Raw genomic sequence first — 18,244 nt, forward strand, 5'->3', positions numbered from 1 at the left:
AAGTTGGGTTGGGTTCTGATTAAGTCAGTGATTTAGCAAATATTATTTGAGGAGGCAGGAAAAAGACATTTTGTCTTTTTCCACTTATTACTTCTAATTCATATGATAGAAACTAAAAATTAAAAAAAAATATTCTGTATAATCTGTAAACAATCTGCTGTAGATTTAATATGATCAAAACAAGGATGGAGTGGGAGGAAATTACCTGGCAGGTTTTAAATACTGGGGAATTCTATGAAAATTTTATTTTACAAGGTTCTAATTCATGAACATTGTGAAAGCAGAACTTGGTATAAACATTATAAAAACTGACTGAAATTAAAGTGCAATTAAATTAAATTAATAGAGAATGGACACATCTGCTTTATTGCTTCATTGAAGAGTTTTTTTAAACAGAAGTTAAAAATGAATTTTTTTTATTGCAAGGATATAAATTTTGGTTCTTAATTTGATATGAATAATATGGAAGTGAACCATAGAAATATAATTCTTCTATTTTAACCTTTATGAGAATACATGTTATATGTATTTATTAAATCTGAAGGGTTTCAGATTTATGGATTTTCTTCTGTTTCATTATCATACTTTGGTTTGATATAGGTTCTTTTTCTCTAGTGCATTCCATCTGTCTCAAAACTTACTTTGTAAGAATTACTGAAATGCTATTGGAAGGGGATCGTTGAAAGTAATGTATTTTTTTCTGTCTTTGAAACTAAAATAATTCTGCAAAAGTTGACAGATAGAGCTACAATGATTACTATTGCCATTACATCCTAATTGAGGAATAAGCCTTTTTTATACATTTTGATTATGTTTATTTATACACTTAATTGGTTTTATTTTGGGGAAGATTGCATTTTATAGTTAATTTTTTACTCCACTTTTTATATGCTTATATTTTGAAATTGTTACACCTATGTGTTCCTGATAACAATACACTATTACTTTAACATATTCAGAAATTTAATTATTAATTGATTATTATGAACTATTGCTGTAATTTGCATGTTGATGCATATATGTTGTTTAATGAATTTGAGATAAAATTTGTACAAGATTTACTATTAATTATAATAAAGAATTATAAATTAAAGATAAAAAAATTTTGCCATTTAGTCTACCAATAAGTGTTTTTTAACAATATTTATTATATTGATTTAAAGTAAAATAGGTATCATTACTGTAATCTAATGAACTATTACATAGAGAGTAGCTTTTACAAACAATAAATCAGTAATTTAGTTATTCTAATTAAATCTAAAACAAATTTCTGGGAGAAGATTGAGGTAGAGAGCAAGACAAATCAGCATTTGATTTTACATAAGTGGAGTATTAATTTCTTTGAAAAGAGTTTTAAATTTTGGAATTAACTTTCCAAATGTCAATTGACAGGAAAAAACAACTGTTCATAAGTAAAATCAACAAAATGTGGATTTTACTTACAAATTTTAACTAGAACAAAATATGAGAGTCAACAGAAAGTAAAACTAAAATTATTGTATAATATAAGACTGCTAATTTAAAAACCAGTTTGAATTTTTCCCTTTATTATGATAATCAATAGGACAGTCTTGCATTGCTTTATACTTTTATAAGACTAAAAATGAGTTGCATAAAAATTGGTGGAGGGAAACATATGAAAAGGTTTGATGGAAATGAGTTTGAGTCAATATTTAAATTTTGTAACAGTTTATGGATGTATGGTAAAAAAAAAAAAAAAAAAAAAAAAATTGAATGTTTATATATATATATATATATATATATATATATATATATATATATATATATATATATATATATATATATATACACTTGCAAAGCATTATCTTTTTAGCATATTCAAATAAAAACAATGTAAAGGCAAATTAGGAAAACGGATAAAAATGTCCATTATTATTTAAAAAAAATTTCTTTAATATAACAAAAGTTTCTGATTTGGGATGTAAAAACTTTTGAGTCCTTGTACTTTTTATGTGCTTCTCCTTTATTTTTTTAGTAGCTAATTATTGTGGATGATAAATCTGAATAATCAATTGATTACTATTTTAAGATGCTGTAATGTAGAAGTTCTATACACAACTGTTATGTTTGTTACATCAAAGAGAAATTTTATCCTAAAAAAATTATCTAAAAACATTTAAAGCAATATAAGACAAGAAAATAAATCTATATTCAAATGATTAGAGGGGATTTAGGCTGATTAGTTACTTATGGGAAATAGAATTATTGATTATTAAAGGGTTAGTCAAAAGTCCTGTACAAAGAAGGAAAGGACTGTGCTGGCACTTTATTTGAAAGAAAAAAGTTATAAAAATTTTCATACAATTTATGAATCTCAGTTTAGTCATTTTTTAGATTTCAGCTCACTCATGATTTATTTGTAGTCAGTGATTGTATTCAAGTTACTTTAAATTTATGTAAATATCTGAGATGGGAACAAGTTTTCTGAATCTGACTAGTTCTGTTATATATGCAAGAACAAATAGATGGCACCTTGCATAACTTAGCAGTACTAATGATTTCATCAATGAAATTTTATTTATAAGTTAAGAATATAAACTCTGATAGATGTAATAATTTCAATTCTAAGGAGTAAATGTGGAGGTAAATTCTTAAATCTGGTTGTTTTCTCAATTCTATAGAACTTGTTGATCGTAGGTTTATTTTTATGGTAGGAAGTAAGGCTAAGTTCTAGTTAATTAATGGCATTCTTAAAATGAAATACTTTTTGTGTGTAGATATTTTAGATCGATTTATTTTATTAAAATTATAATTAAGAGGCAATATTTTTTTTTTATTAAACATAATTGTAATATTATTAATATGTGTAATTGCTGTACCTGTGGCTCTGCCAGCATTTATGTGTTCTATGCAGTTAAGAAAATGCAAAATTCATATTCTTTTATATCATGCAATTTTTATATTTAATTTTTTAAATTTTAAGACCTTATGTAATCAATATTTAATCTTAACATTTTTAGATAATTATCATTTTTAATCTCAAATGGAGACAGCTTGGAGTTTCCAATGTAGAAATTGACTATATATAATTTGGCATTTGAGAAAAATTAAGTTTTTATGTCATCTTTAGATTTTTAAAAATTAATTTGAAAAGAAGCCAATGAATTTGCTCTTTTGTTTTTGATGTTTCTACTTGATTTAATAATTGATGTAAGAATACACACACACATATATATATTAATATTAAAAGTTACTAAAAACAGATTTCCTACAAATATGAATTCGGATAGTGCTAGAGAAAATACTTTTTACAAAGTAAAATGTAGCATGTGCATTGAAGAATGCACATGTCAGTAAACATATACTATGTAGAAAATATTTTTGGTTATGCTTACTTTTTTTATGAAAATGTTTTTGGCATCGTGCATGTTTTATGATCCATGTTCATATCTATTCTATTTCAGGATCCTTAATATTTAAAATTTTCTATAATGTTTAATCAAAACCCAGTATTTGGATTTTGAGCCTGATGATATGACAATAACATTTAACGAAAAAAGAAAATGTCTCAATTCTAGACATTGCAGAGTTAAAGAAAGGGTAAAAATCTGTTAAAAAATGAAAGCAAAGAGGGAATTCCGTCAACAAATTAAAAAAAAAATATATGTCTTTGAAACATGTGTATAAAAAATATAATAATGCAATAAAAATTGACAAATTTGTGAAGTGAAATGAAATCTTATTCAATGAATTCAAATATAAAGAAAGTGTGTATGTGACAAATAGATGCATTAAAATTTTAAAAATGCTAAAATAATATGGAAAATTCAACCAAACAGTTTTTTTTCTTAAATATAACAATTTCAAAAGACTGATTTAATGCTGAATTACTGCTTATAAATATTAAAATTTTTACATATATGTAAAAAAAAAATTGTTCGAAAAAAAGAAACTAAATATTGATAAAAATGTGCGACTGATTGTTATAATCAAACAGTGAAATACATTTAATGTTTCCACAACAAAAGGAACTGGTACAGATTTTGTTTAAATTAACTTGAAAAGTTGTTTAGAAACTAAAGAAAAATTGTACAAAAAATGCAAATCTGTTCTGGAAAGTTAATGCATTTTTTTTTCACCCTTTTTCTTTTTCTTGTGAGATAGTGTAAAAATAATGTCTGTATGATAATAATTTATTGAGTTATGACAAAAAAAATTTTATATGCATTTCACCTTCATATCAATAATCATAAAAACTTTAATAGTTCAGTTAATATTTGCAGCTTCATTTTTAATTTGGAAGAAAATATTAACTGTACCAAATGATTTTTAAATGTTATTGGAAACTTATTTTTTCCATAATCTGTTAGTAATTTTAAAAGAAATCTACAAAATTAAATTATTTCAGATTATCATTAGGAGGGAAATAAATACATTTATCTAAAACATCAATATTATTTTTACCCAATTGAAATCGTAACTTAAACTTTTGAATTGAAATCGTAATGATAAACTTTTTTTTTGTGTGGAATCGTAATGTTTAAATAATACAAAAATAATTATTTATCAAATTATTTTAAAACCTTTGCTTAAACTTTCCTTACCCTTTGTAATATTCGAGGGGAATCTTTTAAACTGTTTTGGGCTTCTAAAGCATATAAATTATTGATAGATTTTCACTTTTAATTTAATAAATTAATACTTTTAGAAGTCATCATATTTTTGTCATTGTGTAATATATAGAATTTGGAGAAGCTTGATTTATCAGTTTAATAATTACTCTTTAAAATCATATTAATGCACTATTAATCTTGTCAAGTTGTGACAAAAAAATGATAGTGATTTCTTTGCAAGTTATATTTCATATGCTTTTTCTTGGTATGGTTGGGAGGAGAGGAATCAAAATCCTTAGAGCCTTTTTGATTCAAAATTTGATTTTTGTTGATTGTATAATTAAGCATTATGAAATTGGAAAAATTAGTGTTTCATTGAATATTTATGAAGCTATCAAACATGGTGGCAACAATCTTTCATTCATTAATAATGTTCTTTCTGATGATGCCATTTTGTTAATTTACATTTTTTGAATAGATCTATATAACTAAATGAATATAACTCTGTGATTTTAAAGCATTAATAGATTATTGCATTTTGAAATGTCTTGAATTTTATACCAAAATGGTAAGAAATGGTGAATTAGTCAGTGCGCTTTTTCAGTTCATAAATTCTGCAAGTTTTTCTTATATTATTGAGTATTGGAAGGCAGGCTAAAAACTTTAAAAATTCTGGTGAAAAACTTTTTGAACAAGAATGTTTTGCAGGAGAAAATATTATATGAATGTGTGTATTTTCCTCTTTTGTTTTATACATTGTGAACTAGTTGTATTTAGAGACCAACTGGTTTGTCAGATTATTGACTGCAAAAAATACTCATTAAATCTTTTATATGTGTATCGTTCTTTATTTAGTAAATACATTTAGACTCCAATTTTTGATAGATATTTGACATGTTCTATTTTAAAAGCTTATTGTCTATTTTGTTCATTACACTATATATTTGTGTAATTCTCAGCCTGTTAATCTAATATTTTAAATTTAATCTTAAAAGAGAAATGTTTATACTGCAAGTAATCCAGTAAATCTCGAAATTTTGTGTCGTAGCTACATAATTTACATGATATCTTACTGGAATTTTGTTTACTGATTCAAAGAATTACGATTAAAAATTCCAACTTAATTAAACAATATATTTAACATCAAAATGTTCGAAAGAATAGCTATGTACGTTTTTTGGCTCATAAAGAATAAATGTGTGGAAGATATCAAATGAAATAAATATCAAGTTAGCAACAGAAAATATTTTCTTAGCTTATTATTACTATTATTTTCTTTGAAGATGTTAAGATTAAATCAAATGCTTTGAATGGATCAAAATTTAGAATATTTTAAAGAGTTATTAAGAATATTTTTTTCTGATTTGGTCTTTATGCAAAGTATAAGTAGATAATTGCATCTAAAATTTTTAACTTATAATTCAGTTTCAAAAAATTAGTTAAAACAGTGGCTGACTTTTAAGAAATTGAATAATTTAGAATAATTTTACTTGTAGACATAAACTACACATTGGCTTAAATAAGGTTTCACTTCATTGAATTTAATGAAATATTTTTGAAAAATTTCTTTAAACTATTTTGTATAAATATGAACAAAATCACCAATTTTTTAAAAAATTATTGCTTTCATCGTATAATTTGTAACTGAAATACACACATATATATACATTGCATTTTTATATATATACGTAATTTTAAATCTTTCATCCAATTTGATTATCAGTATTTATTATATTAAATGGTTACATAAGATTATGTTTTAGATGGAATAATTTATAACAAAATTTATATTAAATACATTTAATTAGAATACTTCGATGACAGTAAGTCCAAGAAGAGTTTCCAAGCTCGTTTTAATGCATTTCTAGAAGTCAGTCCTCGGCATTTTTCAAAAAATAGTGTTCTAGTTTAATTTGAAGTTCCTCTCTCAAACTGATTAACTTTTTGATTCTTGATTTCACTTGATGGTAAATTTTATGTTGAGAGTTTTTTACTTTCTCTTGCATGAAAACAAAGCAATTCAAAGTCACGACGATGTTCGCTTTTTTTGAATTGGTGGGAACAAATCCGAGCCTCTGCATTGCTATATATATATATATACTAGCTGACCCGGCAAACGTTGTTCTGCCATATAAATTATTTCTAGTGAATATTTTGGTTGTTAATTAAAAAATAACAAATGTATTGTAAATGCGTGGGGATGGGATCTATGACAGAAAGAGGAATGGAGCGCTGAAGACGATGATCGCTGATAAAAACAAAAAAACTCCATCCATTCATTTTCTCAATACAATGTATTTCATTAACATATTGAACATATACATTGTTTGATCTCTTAAAAGTTAAACAAAAAGCGAAAAAGTTATATATTTTTTTATCCTAAAGTATAAAAATGAAATAAAGAAAATCAATATTCATTTCAAAGAGTAACTGAGTGTACGATATTTTTTGTCAGTCCGTCTTTATCCAACACAAATAAGCTCGATGGTTTGCCCTCGCGAGAGCATGCCACGTATAATTGCCCGTGTGAAAAACATGGTGTGCCCAAATCTAAGCCGCAAAAAGACATCGTCTGGCCTTGCAACTTATTGTCATTGCGAATGCCAATCTAATAGGAAAGTGAACACGTTTAAATTCAATTGGCACGTCTGCAAGAATTATTGGAATTCGTGGCAGCAAAACATTTTCGGCTCAGAATTAGTCATACAAAATGGTCTCTTCGATAACGTTTTTCATCAATTTTTTAATGATCAACCGCGTGCCATTGCACAGCCGTGGTGGGTTTAAATTCCGAAGTAAAATAACCGAAGATCCAGCTTTCAGTCGTAGAAGGTGTGGTGACATGCCTGGCAAATCTAGTGAGTTCAAAAACTCTGTTGGATAATTTACAGCTTCGTTAGCATCGCAAACTGTATCGATCGATTTGTATGATACCAAGTCGCCTAGCAACGACTGCTGTATCTTGAAGTTTAAATCATCGACGTCCACATTTTTTGCTTCCAAAATGTCTCTTTCTGCTAGCAACGCATGATTTATGTATTATGTGCGTACATCGGGAAATATGAGCTCAATGAGAGTATTTTGCGAATCAACGATAATGCAGAAATTAGTGGGCAATTTTATACATCCAGTATTTTCACAAACAGCGACTTTTCCATCGCCGATATCTAACAATTGGTCCGAGAATGTGTCAGCAGATGGATCTTGTAGCATTTGGACGCGCATGTTTGTTTTTAGCTGGACTTTTTCAACTTTACGCCACAGTAGCGATGATTTTAAGCAAGCGTTGATCTCGTCAGCGTACGTTGAACGTGGAATGACGGCAAATGAATTAATGAATGAAATTACCAGAAAGCAGTAACAGAGTGCCACCGAATAGTTTTTTGTTGTTTTTTGTATCTTTGAGTGTTCTGTTCACCGCCTCAAGAGAATGTTTGTGTGCCAAAGTGCATTCATCCCACATGATAATCTTGCATTTTTTTCAGTGTTGTGGCCATAGACGATTGTTTTTTTATGTTGCACACTGCGTCTGGGTTATTTTGAATATTCAGTGGCAGCTTAAATGCTGAATGAGCTGTTCTGCTTCTATTCAATTAAGTTGCTGCAATGCCAGATGATGCAATGGCCAATGCGATACCGTTATTAGATCGTATTTCGGCGAGAATTAGCGAAATGAGAAAGGTTGTGTCAGTTCCACCTAGTGCATCCAAAAAAAAAAAAAAAAGAATCCACCTTGTCCCGCCGAAACTGCCAGCATAATGCGGTCGTAAATGATTTTTTGTTCATGCGTCAGTAATGGGACATTGTGAGTAACAATCGTTGCCATTTCTGCAGTATCGTACTGCAGTTCACGATTCATTTTGGTGCCCATTAAATCAGGTGCACTTCGATTTGGCGAACTCATACCGAAAAGACTGAGTGGTAAATTGGCAATGACAACGCAAAGATCTTTGATAGCAATCAATGCTTCATTGTACATAGCGTCGCTGAATATAATCGTTAGATTGCACCGTGTACGAACTCGATGCAATATATCGTCAGACATTGAATCTTTGTGCTTATCCCACAACGTGTCTGCTTGTCCCGAGAAACATGTAGTCTACACTATAGCGAATAATAAACGGATTTGTGTTGCTGTACAGCCCAATGGTGCTTCAGCAAGCATATCGTCCCAATGATTGTCGTCTTCGAGCAGGCCGAGTGCAAGGCATACATCTTTATATGTTAGATATTGTTGTCCATTCACTTTGCGTATATCTTGGAATGACAATGACTTGGTGACATTAACCAACAACAGTCAGAGATAGAAGAACTCAATCTGCCTTGGATTGACTGTATATACTCGGACCAAAGAGTTTGATTTGAATAGGCCGGGGCAATTGCCGTAACTTGCTTGCGGGGCATCCATTTTTTTTTTTTTATTCCATGTGAAATAGCGTTTAACTTCGGAATAGATTAGTATTCGTGCAAAGGCACCGGAACTATCCGCACAATTCCAAAAATTCGGCGAGTGTAGTTTTTGGTGGATTTATGGCACACTCAATTGCTGTCTCGTTGGTGAAAAATACGCGCTGGCCGTTTTCAAGATGGACGGCTAAATGTGTAACTGCTGGGACCCGTTCATCAATTGGAAAACCAAAGATACGCCAGACAGCTTCATTGGAGCTGATGTACCGGCCAATTTGGCAGTGCATTATTTCGTCGTTGTCATTCAGTCGAGGAGCATTCACATCGGTATTTTGAATATGAAACACGGCCATATCGCTGTCTTTATTCACATACTTGAACATGCATTTTATACTCTTCACCGAGCTGCAGAACTGAACATTAATATGAGCATTGAATAATTTGCTCAGCAGAGGCGAATATGGTACCACTCAACGATTGTCAGTGTCAATGTCTGCGTTGTTAATATTTAGCTTAAATGATTGTTCGCCATTATCAGTATTTCTTCTACGATATAGTGGATATCCGTCGACATTTGTGATTTTTCACCAACGGCACGATCACCATTGGGCCATCCTAATTACCTAGCGTTATGAAATATACCTTTACGATCTATTCTCATACCTACCAAATACACATAAAAAATTCCATAAAAAACGGTGGAGCCGTTTCGGAGAAGTACGAACACAAACACTGTGACACGAGATTTATATATATATAGTCTTTACAAATCCTTATTTCCCAACTATTTGGTTATTTGGAATTATCTGAGAATAAGTAGCTTTGTCTTTTTTAAAGGAATCCGACTACAGCAAAACTGGCAGTAAAGCAAAATATCGTCAACTATGCTTTTAAAAATCGAGTCATGAGCGAAAGCAAACATTCTTTTTATTAAATATTTGAACATTTGCATTAAGGGCAGAGACATCCAATCAATCATCCGTAGCTCCACAACAAGAGGGCTTAGGGAATAATAACATAGGACGAGCTGCGCGAAAATGTATTAGCATTTGAAGTTTAATGTTTAAGCATAATAAAAAAAGTCTTTAACCTATTTGTAATGCTGCATGTTGGCATTGAGTTACCAATATCGTTAATTAAATGAAAATGCATGAAAGGACTAACTTTATTGAAAGTGAATATAGCAGCTCAGTGGACAGAAAATTCAATAACATGTGAGCTAAATTTTGATGCATAAACAAAATAAATTCTAAAAGTTTTGTATATAATTAAGTTAAGAAGAAAAGTTAATAAACGGAAATTTTGGTGATGAGTAAAATTATTTGCTGTAAATATATTTACCTTCAAATTAATATTTCATATAAAATGCATTGCTAATTATATCAAGCTAATATACAAGTCCAAATAGCTAATTGAATCATGCACATTCGAAGTACGTCGCACCCGTCTAAAACTGCTATACTTTGTATTAAAATTATTCATTTTGTGTTAATAAACATGATCAAAATTTCTACAACAAAGTTCTTTTGAAGATTTAAATAAAATTTCATGGTCTAGAATGTGAAGTAAATTATTTATATTAAAGAAATAATATGAGAAAAAGATTCATATAATAATATTCTTAATGTTACAACAACGGGCTTCCGTGCAATACAATATGCCGACTATATTTCTTTAAATAAAGAAATCAAACAATTAAATTTAATTGTTTTACTTGAAATTTCATATTCATATTGATCGGACTTCTTTCAACCAATGGACTCTTTGCAAAGACCATCAGTCTTTTTCTAAAGCAAGATGTCTGCAACATGGACGTAGTTTTCTACTGAAATAACTGCTCAAGGACCCATCCTCCGAATCAGAATCAACGGACACATGGAAACATGTCTGTAGATACTTTTGCATTAAATAAAAAAGAATCTAATAGGTCTGAATCTACAGAACAAGAATTTCTATGTCAGCAGGCCGAACAGACATTGATTGAAATAGTTCTAATCAAGGAAAAAAAGATTGAAATAATACCGAAATTGGAACTAATTATACTATAAATGAAATATGGAAAACGAGGCCTTCTGTGTCAATTCAAAACATTCTGTTTTGTGATGAATGCAAGTGAAGTGCATTACTGGAATCCCGCTCATTATCGTGTTTTACGAATTATTTTACATTAGTCATGAAAGAATTCTTGGAAAACATATACTACATATATTATTGTGTAATTCAAATGGTTGGATTTTCTTTTCGGCATTTAATACTTCGTACAAAAGAAAACGAAACTTGGAATTCATGTCACATCTGCCGTAGATTCTCATTGCTGCAAATGTTCAGTTAGCTGCAGTTTTTATATATTTCTATCCTAATGGTTTCTGATTTGTTATGTGCTCTGTGCTTACTATGTATCATATAAAATAGGAAAAAGCCAATAGACTCATCATTTAGGCCTTTCTTAGTAAAATAAATAAATAAATAAAGCAACGGCATTCAAAGCGACATTATAAAGAATAGAAGCCATAAAGTTTAAGTGAGTGATCATCAATTTCCGTTCTACAGACGCATGCTTCGAAGACTTTATATTATGAAAAAACACAGCATTCCTATTTGGACCTTCCTTTTACGGTTCCACGAATAATGAATCCTTTCTGATAAGACAATCCTCACTTCGTTTCGCTGTTCTTTAAGCTCAAGTAATGATGCTTTTTTAAAATGATCATTGTAAAATATCATACTCTTTTCTCTTTAGATTTCTCGCACTCAATAAATGTTTTAAAAATTGAAAAAAAAAAAAAAAAACTGATGAAACTTACTATCTTTTTATTTCTGAAAGTTGTTATATTTCAGCAAAATACCGATCTGATCCGAAATATCGAAAAAATTATTATTTATTTCGATATAAATATATTATTTTTATACAAACATGATTTCTCTGTGATTTTTTTCATAAATGTTCATCCGATTACACTCAACAACAATGTCTCTAATAAAGCACGTGGATAATCACTAGATCATTTTAAATATTTATAAAAATTTCGCTCCATTTCACATTATAGATAATATTTAAAATGGTTCAAGCGTTTCCATAACTTAGTCTTATTCAGTCCTATAAGCGGTCGCCAAAAGATCATTCATCGATTGCAGTTTGTATACGTTTCGTTTAACGATTTGTCCCCGTCACTGCGCGATGGATAAAACTAAACTTATTTATCTGGAATGCGACAAGAAGAGAAGGCGGTGAGGGGGGGGGGATACAACGCCAAACTAGATGCAGGCATGGCCAAATCGGTCATGATATATCATTTAAAACCTCCATTAGTCAGAATCATGAGTAGTTTTTAAAAGTTTAGCTTTATGGAGTAAAGCCAAAGCGTGACGTTGAAACTGATTTTCTTTAACTATACAACTGGATTGATTGCGTCATGCTACTATAGCGTTTCATGAGTAGGTATAGTAAGAAATCAATTGAATGACCGTATTTATCTTATTTTAATATTTCAACCATGCAAAAAAAGTGGATGACTGCCGCGTGACTTATCTTCGGTTCATATGAGGGATGGCAATATCGGACCAAAAGTTCAATACTGGTATTCGGTATTTTTTAGATCTTAATACCGGGATACCGGTTTTAATACCGACAGTAGAAATTTTAGAAAAAAAACAACAAAAAACAGAGGTGTTTCTTTGTTTTTTTTTGCCAGAGAGTGTTTATTAGAGAGTGTAAACATCACATAAAATAATAACAACTTATGGCAAATAAACATCTTTATTTGCCTAACAACTTATGGCAAATAAAGATGTTTATTTGCCATGAGTTGAAATGGTAACTTATAAATTATAACAGTATATAAAGAATCACAAAAAAAAACGTCTTATTTATTTAAATCACAAAAAGGGGAACGTTTAAATATCTTAACAATTTTTCGAACTTTATAAATTATAGCAAGCAATTCTTGATGGGTTAATATTTCATCCTCATTAGCAATATCTTCTTCAACAATTACACTGGCATTATCTTCATCATCAATATCACTCTCTTCTAAGTCGGAATCCGAAGTTTCTATATCCACAGTATTTGGATTCTACTGTTATTTATTTATTTTATTTTTTATTTTTTTGTTGTTGTTGATATAATACATCTATTACTCCTAATTGAATTCCATGAGCATAGCACATTTGCTGATTTCCACCAATCAACTTTCCAACTTTTTTTCATACCTTGCTCCATCAGTCGTTACGGATACAATATATTTTTTCAGGGATAATCCATGCTTCGCTAATTTAGATTTATGCTCTTCCATGCATTTTTAGGCTGGCGGCATATTTCCCGAGACACGTGTAAGTTCTATATTCCAATTTTTTTTTTCTAAATGAATATTTATATTAAAATGGCGTCTATTTCTTACACTTGTCCATTCACCAAATCTAAGACTACATTTTTCACCATTTACTTTTAATTGTATTAGCTCGTGTTTTAAAGAATTGCGAACACCGTTACTGTAATTAATAACAGTTTTTTTTTATGGTGTTAATCGATGTTGGTAGATTTTTAAAACCTCTGATGGATAACAATTTTCTTAATTCAGTAGAAGTGCAAAACACGCGAAATGGCAAATCATCTAATGCTGGCATTTTACTTATAATTTCATCCAAATTATCTTTATTTTTTCCAAATAATCTAAAATCCCTGATGTCTTGGGCTTAGAAACTGTGCTTAAATTTGTATCTTCATCGGAATTAGATTCTTTTCTCTATAACAAATTTGTATCATGTTTCCGCTTGTACTTCCTCCGTTCACTTTAATAACTCTTGAACCTTTTTTACACTGAGCCACCATATTCTTTTCCTCATATAAATAATGAAACCGAAGTATTATCAATTGATATTGTCAATTGATTTTTGATATTCTTTAAAGTTATTTTTATTCATTATTATGGGTTATTATTTTTAAGTATATATATATATATATATATATATATATATATATATATATATATATATATATATATATATATATATATATATATATATATATATATATATATATATATATATATATGATAAATCTGAAAAATATTTTGAACCGTACAGTATGATATGCAAATACAATGTGAATAACAAACTCACCAATTTAAAAAATATCGAAATATGACTCACTTTCTTCACAACTGCAATCTTGTTTTCACAGATACGAATATCAGACTACGAATCCTGCTCGTATGCATTATCGCTAGGAGCTGTAATAGGTTAGTTTTGACCTGCCTCCTTGGATGAATCATATATTTTATCATTTCTCTTGATTGTACGATGCAACTTTGTATTCGCTGTCTAATTCATTTCGCCCGTTAGGGAGACATAAAAACAAAAACGTGTACTACTTTGCTGTGTTGGCGATATCTGAACATATAGTGGAGACAATTTTTAAAATTTCTAGTAAATACCGAAAAAACGGTATTTAAACTTGTGAATACCGGTATTACAAAATTGTATAAATGGCTCAAAATACCGGTATTCAGTATCCCGGTATACCGGTATTGCAATCCCTAGTTCATATATATCAACTAATTGTCCCGAACCCTATGTCTAATTAGATGATTTTTTCTTTACTATAAAAAAATAGGAAAGAAGGTGTCATCTAGTTAGAGATATCTCGGATATAAGAAGCGTGTCTCTATAAGAAGCAAGTTCTGCGGTGGAGCATAATCCGTTTATGAATCTCACTCGAATCTCACTCGTTAACTTAAATACATTCTTCGATAGGATCATTATGTTGTTGCTGCTGCTTATGGCACTTATCATTGACGAGCCCTCTGTAAAAGTTAGCGATTTTAAGCTGACGTTTAGCGTCTCTTGTTTTAGTAGTACCATCTAAGGCCAAGAGTGCATCTTAGCTACTCATGTGTCACAGTCCTTTTAGCGGCGGGGGGAGCGGTTCATTCATACATTTCATTCACTCATCCACAGATCGTAATTTAGATATGAATCAGAGAACGATCACCTCTGATCCAGTACCCCTCAGTGGAATTGTCTCGATTTGGAGGACTTTGTGGCTATGACAGATTTATGCTTGCACCAACCATCATCTACACGGAGAGATTTCGGTCGGCGTGGTTCAAATTCACAGCCCAGGGGATGCGAATTCAACACCCTACCAACCAGGCTATCCCGGCCTGTAGGATCATTATAAAATAGGATAATGCGTTCCATTCTTTAAAAAAAACGCTCAATCAAACTTCTAATAATGTTAATTTATTATTTATAATTAATATTTTTTGTAAGAAATTTGTATTAAGACATTTGTTTTCACTACGTTTCAAAATTTGTCGAAAATGGTATACAATGTTTCGTTAAATAAAATGCATATCTACTATTTGATTAAGTTGATGCTTCTCAAGAGAGATGCAGGAGTTTCCCTTACTTTCAGCATCTTCCTTATTTCATTGGATGGTTTATGGTATACTGAAACTCTCTGTTCTCCTGACGAAATCCTCTGCACAACTTCTTGCTGTAATACAGAATGCAGCTCCTGGCTGTGCTTGTGTTTGTGTTTGCATGTTATTGAAATTAACTCCCTCATATGGCATTGTGAAACCACAAATGCTTATCATAGTGTCTTACTTTTTTTTTTTTCGTTTTAGTTTATTATTGTAGAGATAGGTAGTAGATTTCTGTGTCTCTAGACAGACTGGTAGAGATGAGGAACAATCCGCAACATCTGAAAGATAGCGTTGTTCATAAAATCAATGAAGACTTAATGTGTTCCGCTGTGGATCACGTTGCTTTGCAGTCGGAAAGGGGTGTGGAGAACCAAGAGACTCATATAGAAATTACGTCGAGCATTTTGTCACCCTGCAGCGCCACTTACTGCGATGTCTTGTGCATTTTTTTTCAAGAGATTTTGGGCACATGATCTGGAGTGTCTGTTATCCCAATTTCAAATTATTATGACCCACAAAATGCCCTCACGTCCCTCTGAGTTGGAGAAGTTTAATTTCATAACCCTGTATTTTAGAAGTCTCTGCTACAAGTCGTAAAAAAAGTGCTTTTTTTTTTTTTTTTTTTGTCACCGCCTTTCAGAAAATACGAAATGCTGATGTGACAGTGAGATTTTGTTTTCACATAAACAAAACAAATTATTCACATCTCAATATTTTTACTGAATTGTTTTTAAATTATGAACTATATCTAAAATTGCATCTGTTGGTCATTTTTGCTGAATACAGTGGCTCCAAAAATTGAGTATACACTATACTCTTTCTTCTTTAATTTTTCTCTTTTTGATCTTAACATTCCTATTTATGGCTAATATTTATAAGAACGACAAAATATAAATTAACAAAAGTATTTGGCTAAAAAACAAAATGGAGGAATCAATAATATTTTTATTACAGTAATTTTTATGTCAAAGTTACAAATTCCAAAGTCACAAAATTGAGTATACACCTTATAAAATATGCTACTTGACTACTACTATTTATTTTCAAATGAATAAGTAAAATCATTTTGCTACTTTAATTGGCAATCATTGATTTCCAAGCGAAAACAGACGTTTTGGTATCACAATGAGCTCCAGAAATGAAACAAATGTTGAAATTCGGAAACTTGTTATTCGATTGTCTGAAGATGGTAAATTTCTACGAGAAATTGCAAGGAAAATTCAAATCGGTCACGGATGCGTTCAAAAAATTATCCAGAAGTATAAAATGTATAGCCAAATTGCTAATAAACCTGGAAGAGGAAGAAAAGAAATCCTCAGTGCCGCGATCAAGAGAAAAGTTATTCGAGAGGTAGCAAACAATCCTAAGGTGAGTGCTACAAAAATTGCTACATTTACTTCAAGAATAATTGGAAAGTGTGTTTCTGCAGAAACAATTCGAAGGGTAATCCGAAAAGCAAATTATAATGGTCGCGTGGCCAGAACAAAACCATTGACTTCCAAAGTAAATGGAGAGAAAAGAATTTCATTTGTTGAAAGTCATATTTCAAAACCTCTGGACTTCTGGAATCAAGTAATATTCAGTGACGAAAGTAAGTTCAATGTTTTTGGTAGTGATGGTTGATGTTATATTTGGAGAGAGTCCAATTCTGAACTTTTTCCTAAAAGCATGGAGGTGGTTCACTTCTTTTATGGGGCTGTGTGTCTGCAGAAGGAGTGGGGAATTTAGTTTTCATTGATGGAATCATGGACAAAATCAAATATTTGGGTTTAGGGTCAAGTTTTCGGTTTCAACAAGATAATGACCCGAAACATACAGCTAAAATAGTTAAGTTATGATTGTTGTATAATTGTAAAATGCAATTGCACACCCCTCCTCAATCTCCAGATATCAATGAGATTGAAAATTTGTGGGCACAATTAGGAAAATCAGTTCAAAAACACGATATTAGGGGCAAGGAACACTTAAAAAGAGTATTACAAGAAGAATGGTCGAAAATATCCGGCGAAACAACTCAAAGTCTTGTCAACTCAATACCACACTGTTTACAAGCTGTTCTAAATGCAAAAGGATATGCAACAAAATATTAATTTATCTTTTTCTCTTCTTGTTGACAGATTTTGATAGATGTATACTCGATTTTGAGACTTTGGAATTTGTAACTTTGACATAAAAATGACTGTAATAAAAATATTATTGATTCCTCCGTTTTGTGTTTTAGCCTAATACTTTTGTTAATGTATATTTTGTCGTTCTTATAAATATTAGCCCTAGATAGAAAGATCTAAAAGAATAAAATTAAAGAAGAAAGAGTAGAGTGTATACTCAATTTTGGGAGTCACTGTATATTTATCTTTTAATTGAATTTATTAAAAAAAACCCATCTAATTTGAAAATACTATTGAGCATAAGTTACAATTTCGGGCATCACATTTAACGAAAAAACTCTTAAAAGAAGAAAAATCTATACTTTTAAAATTTTTGTAGTTTTATCTAAGTAAGTAAGAATTTTTAAGGAATATAAAATTGAGAATCTAAATAGATGTAGGGAAATAAGATTAAAATTTTAAATATAAATTTTTATGAAATTTCAGATTAGTTAAGTTTTAAGCGACATATTATGTTTTCATTCTATATATATATATATAAAAATGGATCAAACCTCCATGCTCAATCCACTATAACACGATAATGATAAGTACCGGATAGTTTGAAATCTTTTTTGTAGAAAAACGGACTATGTGATAATGACATTGGTTTCCCAGAGTTGCGTTTCAGTGATAGGAATGTTCCATTATCCTGCTACAGTGGATTGAGTATTAGTTTTTTGAGCGA

General features: G+C 30.2%; 1 protein-coding gene across 1 annotated transcript in view; it reads left to right on the forward strand.

The window, feature by feature from the left end:
- LOC129968987 (multiple epidermal growth factor-like domains protein 6) overlaps positions 1–18,244 on the forward strand; it is a 442,865-nt gene that overhangs the window by 308,647 nt on the left and 115,974 nt on the right. The gene's annotated exons all lie outside the window — the stretch shown is intronic.

The sequence above is a fragment of the Argiope bruennichi genome, chromosome 5, assembly GCF_947563725.1.
Source record: "Argiope bruennichi chromosome 5, qqArgBrue1.1, whole genome shotgun sequence".
Classification (NCBI taxonomy): Eukaryota; Metazoa; Arthropoda; class Arachnida; order Araneae; family Araneidae; genus Argiope; species Argiope bruennichi.